An 8,287-nucleotide genomic window follows, 5' to 3' on the forward strand; every position below is an offset into this window, starting at 1 on the left:
GACAGTAAGGTATAGCAAAATAAATCGCTTAGGAAAAGGTGTTAGGGAGCTTTAGCATACCGGCCATATCTCTCTCTATACTAAATTAATATAACATGAATTACGATTTTGACTTTATTATTATTATTATTATTATTATTATTATTATTATTGTTGTTGTTATTATTATTATTATTATTATTATTATTATTATTATTATTTTCATGATGATGATGATGATGATAATTATTATTGTTATTATTATTATTATAGTTATTATTATTATGATTACTATTATTATTATTATTATTATGATTATTGTTATTATTATTATTATTACTATTATTATTATTATTATTATTATTGTTATTATTATTATTATTGCTATTATTATTATTGTTGTTATTATTATTATTATTATTATTATTGTTATTGTTATTATTATTAGTATTAGTATTAGTATTTTTGTTATCCTTTTAATTATTATTATTATTGTTATTATTATTGTTATTATTATTATTATTATTATTGCTATTATTATTATTGTTATTATTATTATTATTATTATTATTATTATTATTATTGTTATTGTTATTATTATTATTATTGTTATTATTATTATTATTATTATTATTATTATTATTATTATTGCAACGCCTAGTTGATATGGCCTTATATATTTAATTACGTTCGTGATTAATAATAATAATATATATTTTGAGTGTAATGATACCTGTGATAGTAGTAGTAGTAGTAGACGTAATGGTAGTAGTAGTAGTAGTAGTAGTAGTAGTATTTGTTGTGGTAGCAGGAGTAGTAGTAGTAGTGGTGGCAGTAGTAATAATAATGATGATGATGATGATGGTAATAATAAAATAATAACAAAAATAATAATAATAATAATAATAATAATAATAATAATAATAATAATAACAGCAACAACAACAACAATGATAATAATAATAATAATAATAATAATAATAATAATAATAACAATAATATCTATCTATCTATCTATTGCCAGACGCCATAATCCCGTAAGGGGTGGCCGTTTGTCTTTGAGTTAGTTGTTTTACGGGGAGGGGCACTAACCCTCCGCCAACCCACTTGTTGACACGTAGGCAGCACGTATGGTTTGGTTATATGGTTACCACCCAGCGTTGTAAATGGTTTCTTGGCTTACAGGAAACCATTTGGCTTGTCACTCAATGTAAAGCCACCTGTAAAGGAAAGAAAAGCAATAAGAAGTGACAGGAAAGATGGGAGAAACAGGAAGAGAGGAGGACAGGCACAGAAAAAGAATGATAAAGGCTAAGGAAGAAGTAGGTAGCACTACATCAAGTGAGTGGATGATGGTGAGAAATAGGAAGAGAGGAGGGCAGGCACAGAAAAAGAATGATAAAGGCTAAGGAAGAAGTAGGTAGCACTACATCAAGTGAGTGGATGATGGTGAGAAATAGGAAGAGAGGAGGGCAGGCACAGAAAAAGAATGATAAGGCTAAGGAAGAAGTAGGCAGCACTACATCAAGTGAGTGGATGATGGTGAGAAATAGGAAGAGAGGAGGACAGGCATAGAAAAAGAATGATAAAGGCTAGGGAAGAAGTAGGCGGCACTACATCAAGTGAGTGGATGATGGTGAGAAATAGGAAGAGAGGAGGACAGGCACAGAAAAAGAATGATAAAGGCTAAGGAAGAAGGAGGCAGCACTACATCAAGTGAATGGATGATGTTCGCCACCACCTACCACCACCACCACCACAACAACAACAATAATAATAATAATAATAATAATAATAATAATAATAACAATCACATTACAGTCACAAGAGGGTTAAAACACCACACAATATCCAGTACAATTTTCAGTCTTTAAGAATGAGCAAATCACCTATGTTATTACACCTAATTAGCCTCTCCCTTATTGATATTATTCATGGGGTAATTAAGGCCATAATTATAATACAGGAGGGTAATTGAGTGTTGGGAAAGCACTTAGGGGAATGACTAAAAGCTGTTGTTTATATATGTAATGATGTCTGCTTCGATATTATTATTATTTAGCATTTATCGGTGTTTATAATATCATCTAGACACTTATCCTTATATTTATTCATCCCAGAAGATCAATATGCCCTCCCTCCGCTTCCAGGCTGCATAAATCGCTCAGAGAAAGGTGCTTAGGGAGGGGAAATGGAAAAGAGTAGCATTGAACGTACCTTATACACCAAAAAATATTCAATGCCTTCCTACCGCTTCCTGGCTGCATAAATCAATCAAATAACGGTGTTGAGGGAGGGGAAATGAATGAGAGAGTACCCCAGAAGATAAAACACGCCTTCCTTCCGCTTCCCGGTTGCATAAATCGCCCAGATAACGGTGCTAAGGGAAGGGAAAAAGACGAGGGAACATGCAAGACAGATGGAAGTGAGATTGACAGTCCCTTCTTGGTACGAGGCGGGGTTAATTCGATGATGGAGAGTTCTGATATTTTGTAAAGCTTTCTCACCCATACTGGTTTGTGAATGCGTTTGTTTGTTTTTTTCCCTGAAGTTTCCTGGCTGCCTGGTGGTTTAGTGGGTTCTGGCGCTCACTGGCGGGTTCAGATCCAAAGAGTAGGCGAGATTGAGCCTTCACCTACCGCCAGTAAGCGCAGGATGGGTGAAGAAGGATTGAGGACTGGGTGGAGGAGGGTGGTGGCGGACTGGAAGAAGGTAAACAGATTGAGATGTTCCTGATTTTTCTATACTCCTTTCACCTTAACTTGGCCCAGATTTTCGTCCTTTGGCAGCTTATTTCACGTAGCTCAGTGGCAGAAAAAGACAATACTACGGCTCTACATCCTTCCCATAGCACTTCTTCGTGACTACTGTATACTCCTTTCACCTTAACTTGGCCCAGATTTTCGTCCTTTGGCAGCTTATTTCACGTAGCTCAGTGGCAGAAAAAGACAATACTACGGCTCTACATCCTTCCCATAGCACTTCTTCGTGACTATACTCCTTTCACCTTAACTTGGCCCAGATTTTCGTCCTTTTGCAGCTTATTTCACGTAGCTCAATGGCAGAAAAAGACAATACTACGGCTCTACATCCTTCCCATAGCACTTCTTCGTGACTATACTCCTTTCACCTTAACTTGGCCCAGATTTTCGTCCTTTGGCAGCTTATTTCACGTAGCTCAGTGGCAGAAAAAGACAATACTACGGCTCTACATCCTTCCCATAGCACTTCTTCGTGACTATACTCCTTTCACCTTAACTTGGCCCAGATTTTCGTCCTTTGGCAGCTTATTTCACGTAGCTCAGTGGCAGAAAAAGACAATACTACGGCTCTACATCCTTCCCATAGCACTTCTTCGTGACTGGCATCCTACTCTAGTAATCTGGCATTGGAGCTATGGCAATTTTAGGCCAAGTTTTAGTGAAAGGGGTATAGAAATAGGGACGGAGGTGAAACAGTATGAGCCTGCCAGTCAGATCGGCAAATAAGAACGGAATAGAGTGATATGGGGTGGTGAGAGGATCAAGTGATGAGTGAGGGATGGGTAGGAGGAATAAACGACTTCTGCCTCCCAGTCTGACCGGTTCGGGGGTGAGGTCGTATCAGGGATGAGGCGAGGGTGGTAGTATGAGGTAGGGGTAGTAGGTAGTTGGGATACGGAGCCAGAAGTAGGTTAAGTTAGACTGGAATCAATACACACTACCTTCCCCTCCACACTACCACACCCATACTTGTGGTAGAATAGTGTGGTAGGGCTATTACAAGTACCACTACCACATTACTACCACCTACCATTCTACCATACCTCATAACCACATCACACCACAAGGCTTACCACATTCCTACCACACCACATCCCGCTAAACCACACCGTACCTACCACACTCCACCACACCTCATTACTACCATCACAACCATTCTATCATACCGCACGACTCTAGTACCATTCTCCTACCACGTACCACACCGCAGTACTGTGCTACCACCTGTCCTACCAACCTACCACACTCCGCCACAGTCCTGTACTTGTGGTAGGAATGGACGAACCACCACACGTAATACTACCACACTACTGTAGAACCACATGTCAAACCACCCTACCACACTACTGTCCTACCACACAACTCTGCTGCTGCTGCTACTACTACTACTACTACACCAACACCTACACCCACACCCACACCATCACCCACACCAACACCCACACCAACACCCACACCCACACCCACACCAACACCTACACCAACACCCACACCCACACCAACACCCACACCCACACCAACACCACACCCACACCCACACCAGCACCCACACCAACACCCACACCAACACCCACACCCACACCAGCACCCACACCAACCCTTCCACAATACCAGCCTTCCTACCCCACGCCCACACCAACCCACATCATTACGGACGAACAATGACGGAACTCCGGAAACGAAAAATACCTTCCACCACCTGTCAGCTTATTTACCTGTGCTGGGAGTCGCGCCGCACCGAAAGCGCGTTAATTATTTGTGCAGTGGAAGCGGCGAGAGGTAATTACGAACGAGAGAACAGGTACGGGAGGGAGAGAGGCGGAGGAACATTTTAAGATCGTGCGTAGCGATGGAGGGAGGAAGAGAGACAAGAGTGGCCGTGATCAGGACGCGATAGTGGTCAATATTGTGCCAAAATTTGAAAAGACGCAGCACTTGGAGGGGTTAAAGATGCACAGACTTCTAAAAAAAACAATAAATGAGAGATAGAGTTAAAGAAAGTGAGTAAATAATGAATAAAAAGTGGGAAAGAAGAGATGTAGGGAAATTAGTCGAGTGGAAAGCCTGAAGGAAATATTTTAGGAGACTTTTACGATGACTGATAGCGAGGGGAAGATGGGCAGCAAGGGAAGGACAATATTGGAACCGGATGGCGGGAGAAATTGAGACATGACAGTTTGAATTTTAAGACGAATCCCATATACTTCTAAAAACTCGAGATGACAAACTAAGGGGAAAAAATAAATATTAATGTGATTTTTGGAGCAGGAGGGGGAGAGGTAGTGATGAATTTAGATCTATAGCAGTGGAATATATGAGAATTTATGAAGGAATTTTTAGAAGCGTTAGAATTAGTTGAAAAGAGATGAGTGGATAGGAGAGAGAGATTATAGGAAAAATATTGGAACGAGAAAAAAAAATTAATGACACTGGACACACAATAATAATAATAATAATGATAATAATAATAATAATAATAATGATAATAATAATAATAATAATAATAATAATAATAATAATAACAACAGCAACAACAACAGCAATCATCATCGCCATCATCATCATCACCATCGTCATCATCATCATCACTATCATCATCATCATCATCACCATCATCATCATCATCATCATCATCATCATCATCATCATTACTATCATCATCATCATCATCACCATCATCACTATCATCATCATCATCATCATCATCATCATCATCATCATCACTATCATCATCATCATCACCATCATCATCATCATCACCATCATCATCATCATCATCACTATCATCATCATCATCATCACCATCATCATCATCATCATCATCATCACCATCATCATCATCATCATCATCATCATCATCATCATCCCTTTCCCACCCTAGGGCAGGGGGAGGAGTAGCAACGTCCAGACAGCCCAAGTTTGCCGAATCCAATGGGCCACGCTTCCATTCACTTACCCTTCAAGCCCCCGGAATCCTGACTCTATAATGATAATAATAATAATAATAATAATAATAATAATAATAGAGTCATAATTGTTTTTTAAAAGACTTAGAGCGGACAAGAAGAGGGAGGGAAAGTCTATAAAGATACGAAGAGGAAATAGAGACGAAAGTGAAACGAAATGACTTGAAAATTTAAAAGGGATGGACATTTAGGGACGTGGAGGAAACATTTGACGGCTCATGGGAGACAGGAGGAGGGAAACAGGAGGAAAGAAACAGGAGGAAAGAAACAGGAGGAAGGAAACAGGAGGAGGGAAACAGGAGGAGGGAAACAGGAGGAGGGAAACAGGAGGAGGGAAACTGGAGGAGGGAAACAGGAGGAAAGAAACAGGAGGAGGGAAACAGGAGGAAAGAAACAGGAGGAGGGAAACAGGAGGAGGGAAACTGGAGGAGGGAAACAGGAGGAGGGAAACAGGAGGAAGGAAACAGGAGGAGGGAAACAGGAGGAAAGAAACAGGAGGAGGGAAACAGGAGGAGGGAAACAGGAGGAGGGAAACAGGAGGAAAGAAACAGGAGGAGGGAAACAGGAGGAAAGAAACAGGAGGAGGGAAACAGGAGGAGGGAAACAGGAGGAGGGAAACAGGAGGAAGGAAACAGGAGGAGGGAAACAGGAGGAAGGAAACAGGAGGAGGGAAACAGGAGGAGGGAAACAGGAGGAAGGAAACAGGAGGAGGGAAACAGGAGGAGGGAAACAGGAGGAAGGAAACAGGAGGAAGGAAACGTATTGTATATATACTTTAAGGGCTAATTTTAAGGACTCACTTTAAGGGCTAATTTTAAGGGCTGACTTTCAGGGTTAATTTTAAGGGCTAACTTTAAGGGCAGACTTTAAGGGCTAACTTTGAGGGCTAACTTTAAGGGCTAATTTTAAGGGCTAACTTTAAGGACTGACTTTAAGGGCTAACTTTAAGGGCTAACTTTAAGGGCTAACTTTAAGGGCTAATTTTAAGGGCTGACTTTGAGGGCAGACTTTAAGGGCTAACTTTAAGGGCTGACTTTAAGGGCTCATTTTAAGGGCTTCTCCTAAAAGGTCCCTCGAGGGCTCTTGCATACGGACTCTCTCCTTAGCACTCGTCTTCTAAGGACTCACTCACTCACTCACTCACTCACTCACTCACTCACTCACTCACTCATCTATGGACTCACTCACTCACTCACTCACTCATGTAAGGACTTACTCACTCACTCATCTAAGGACTCACACACACACACACACACACACACACACACACACACACTCAACTAAGAACCCACGTACTCAACCTTCTTCTCTCTTGGTGCTTATTAATATTTAAGCGCCCTTCCTTTAGGCTAGGCTGGGGGGGGGGGCTCAAATTCACCTTTCCTTACCGTATTCCCTAACACCTGTACCTGTGCGAATTAGTTTACCTGTCTCTGTACTCACCTGTGTATTAAGAAGGGAAGGTGTGTTGGTGTTCAGGATACGTAGGGATGAGTAGCAAAGTGGAATGTGTTAAGGACTCTGCTGTGCCGATGAGGGTAAGGCCTAGAGTCAAGTGCTGCTGCCAGAGATCGAGCCTAACCATATTTCATCATATATTAGTGTGTTTTTCAGTTTTTTTCGTGTCTTGTCTGTACTCTTCACTCAGATTTGACTTTGAAGTGTTTGGTGGGTGTATGGGTGTTTGGTGAGTGTATGAGGGTGGGTGTATGGGTGTTTCGTGGGTGTATGAGGGTGGGTGTATGGGTGTTTGGTGGGTGTATGAGGGTGGGTGTATGGGTGTTTGGTGAGTGTGTGTGTTTGGTGGGTGTATGGGTGTTTGATGAGTGTATGAGGGTGGGTGTATGGGTGTTTGGTGAGTGTGTGTGTTTGGTGGGTGTATGGGTGTTTGATGAGTGTATGAGGGTGGGTGTATGGGTGTTTGGTGGGTGTATGGGTGTTTGGTGAGTGTATGAGGGTGGGTGTATGGGTGTTTGGTGGGTGTATGGGTGTTTGGTGAGTGTATGAGGGTGGGTGTATGGGTGTTTGGTGGGTGTATGGGTGTTTGGTGGGTGTATGGGTGTTTGGTGGGTGTATGGGTGTTTGGTGAGTGTATGAGGGTGGGTGTATGGGTGTTTGGTGGGTGTATGAGGGTGGGTGTATGGGTGTTTGGTGGGTGTATGAGGGTGGGTGTATGGGTGTTTGGTGGGTGTATGAGGGTGGGTGTATGGGTGTTTGGTGGGTGTATGAGGGTGGGTGTATGGGTGTTTGGTGAGTGTGTGTGTTTGGTGGGTGTATGGGTGTTTGATGAGTGTATGAGGGTGGGTGTATGGGTGTTTGGTGAGTGTGTGTGTTTGGTGGGTGTATGGGTGTTTGGTGGGTGTATGGGTGTTTGGTGAGTGTGTGTGTTTGGTGGGTGTATGGGTGTTTGGTGGGTGTATGGGTGTTTGATGAGTGTATGAGGGTGGGTGTATGGGTGTTTGGTGAGTGTGTGTGTTTGGTGGGTGTATGGGTGTTTGGTGGGTGTATGGGTGTTTGGTGGGTGTATGGGTGTTTGGTGAGTGTGTGTGTTTGGTGGGTGTATGGGTGTTTGGTGGGTGT

Source organism: Coenobita brevimanus, chromosome 48, assembly GCF_032717465.1.
Source record: "Coenobita brevimanus isolate Jiangsu-jjx chromosome 48, ASM3271746v2, whole genome shotgun sequence".
Taxonomy (NCBI): domain Eukaryota; kingdom Metazoa; phylum Arthropoda; class Malacostraca; order Decapoda; family Coenobitidae; genus Coenobita; species Coenobita brevimanus.